Source organism: Octodon degus, unplaced genomic scaffold (assembly GCF_000260255.1).
Source record: "Octodon degus isolate 3935 unplaced genomic scaffold, OctDeg1.0 scaffold00145, whole genome shotgun sequence".
Lineage (NCBI taxonomy): Eukaryota > Metazoa > Chordata > Mammalia > Rodentia > Octodontidae > Octodon > Octodon degus.
The window spans coordinates 3,130,872-3,133,868 of NW_004524721.1; positions in this window are offsets into that span (position 1 = coordinate 3,130,872).

The window sequence follows — 2,997 nt, forward strand, 5'->3', positions numbered from 1 at the left end:
AGAAAAGTATAAAAACGAAGTATAAAAAGTAAAGCCATATTAATATGCTGAGCTGTAAAAGGCTCAAGTCAACAACTTCTGACATTGCCAGTCTTACGGAAAACCCACTTCTATTATGGACTACTAGACTATATTGGAATATTTTGCTGATTTCATGCACCTACAATATTTAAATGACAATGGAATACCCATCTCTGATAAAACTAAACAAAAAAAAAAGCATCCAAATGAAGGACCATTTAGAATCTGTATATTCAAAATAGTTAGGATAGCTATACAGCTACATTCTCTTAATTCAATGAATAGAAATATTTGCTCTAATAGAGTTTGTAAACAGGATATCATGTCTGCATCTTGTACAGTGAATAACCACTAAGACAACAATAGGCAATGTATTAATTATTGAAAATGTCCTACTAATCGGAAAAAAATAAAAAATAAAAGTGAAAGTACTGAATCAACATTCTTCTTTCATTTTTGCCTAGGAAAACTATAGTTTGGTGGTATTCATCAGGTTGATTCACCAACTTGACAGCCTGTAGTTGCGAGTGTGCGTGTGTGTGTGTGTGTGTGTGTGTGTGTGTGTAGAAAGAGAACTAAAGCTAAACTGAAATGGGCCCAGCAAGGCACAGAGTGTCAATTCCAGAAGTACATTTCAGTTCCCAGTTGGATAGTCTCTTAGAAGAGATTTGAAAAGTCAGCTGAAGAGAAAAGAAAGAGCTACAATGCCACTATAGCTGCCGTCTACTTAAACTTAAAGCACAGAGACCACTTGCATATATCAAAGCTGGTCTGAAATTTCATTTAAAAAAGTAGGAAAAGTTAGGTAAATAAAACTGAAAAGTCCATGTCAAACAGAGTGCAATGAATCATCAAAAAATCACATATGATGACTAAGTAGGCTTCATCTCAGGGATGTAATGATGGTTCAACATACACAACTCAGTCAATGTAATACATCACATAAATAGAAGGACAAAAATCACATGATCATCTCAATAGACGTGGAAGAACCTTCAAAACATCTAGCACTCTTTCCTGATTTAAAAAAAAGTAATGAAGAAAATAAGTATAGTAGGACTTTACCTCAATCTGATAAAAGCCATTTATGACAAAGATACTGCCAAGATCATATTAAATAGGGAAAATCTGAAAGCTTTCCCTCTAAAATCAGGAATAAGAAAAGGATGACCACTGTCATCATTCCAATTCAACTTTGTACTTGAAACATTAGCAAGAACAATTAGGCAAGAAAATGGTTATGTATAGAAAAGAAAAAAGTCAAGTTATCATTTGCAAATGATAATAATCCTCTACAAAGAAGACCCCCCAAAAAATCTACCAAAAGACTCTTAAAACTAAAAACAAAATTTACTAATGTACCAGGATACAAAATCAATACACAAACATCAATAGCATTCCTGTACATTAATAATTAACTCACTGAGAAAGAAATTTAAAAAAAAAAATACCATTCACAACAGCAAGAAAAATAAAATACCTAGGAGTGAAAGATCTCTAAAATGAAAACTGTAGTACTCTGAAAAAATAAATCAGAAAAAACATCAGAAAATGGAAAGATGTACCCTGTTCCTGGATAAGCAAGACCAATATAGTAACATGGTCATTTTTTTAAGATTGATATAAACACTCAGCCAAAATTCTAACAGCATTCTTTTCAGAATTGAAGAAAGCAATACTAAAATTCATCTGGAATCAGAAGAGACTCAGAATAGCAAAAGTAATCCTGGGTAACTACAGCAAAGCAGACCTGCATTATATTACAAATCTACTATAATTTAAAGAAAAAACAGCATGATACTGGCACAAAAAGACATGAATATCAATGGAATCAAATAATAGCCTGCAGAACTAATTCCAAGCACATTCAACTATTTGATCTTTGACAAAGGGCCAAAAGCATACACTAGAGAAAAGATAGCCTTTTTAATAAATTTTCTTGGGAAAACTAGCTATCCATATGCAAAAGACTGAATCTAGACCCATATCTCTCACCATATACTATGCTAAAATCAAAATTAATCAAAGAGCTAAATGTTAAAAACAGTAGTTAATCTGCTGGAAGATAAAATAGATAAAACTCCTGAAATCATAGGCATAAGAAAGACTTTCCGAACAGAATACTGCTTACACATGAAATAGTACCAGAATCAGCAAACGGGGTCATATCAATTAAAAAGCTTCTGTACAATAAAAGAAACAAACAACAATGTGAAAAGAAAGCCATCGTCATGGGGGGGAGTTTTACTGGTGATTCCTCAGACAGAAGACATAAGTCTAGAAAATATAAAGAATTCAAAAAATTAGATCCCCAAAAATAAAAGACTCAATCAAAAATGAGTGAAAGAATGACCATCATCAAAAATTCAAGGACTGGGAAGATAATGCCTATAATCCCAATGCTGGAGAAGCTGAGACAGGAGGATCACTATGAGTACAAGCTGCATAGCAAGATCCTGTGCCAAATAAATAATTTTTTTAAAAAAGAAATCAAATAATAATGAATACTGGCAAGGCTATAGGGAAAGCAGAGCACTTCACTGTAAACTAGTATAACCACTATGGTAATTTGTATGGAGAGTCCTCAAAAAACTGAAATTAGAAATTTCCTTTGGCCCAGATATTCCACTTCTAGGTATGTTCTTCAAAGAGTTAGAGACATTATAGAAGTACAGGTACACCCACATTTACAGCAACATAACACCTAATGACTAAGTCTTGGAAGGAGCCTACATCCCATCAAGAGATGAATAGCTAGAGGAAATGTGATGTTTACACACAATGAAGTCTTCTGTGCCATATAGAAAGATAAACGAGTCACTGAAAGAAAATGGATGCACCTTGAGACCATGCATCGTGTCAAGTGAAAGGAATCAGGCACACAGGCTTAAATATTGTGTGGATTCCCTTACATGAGAAGTTCAAAGCATAAATAAAGAGAAGAATAAAAGATAGATACTAGGAAGTAGGGGGACA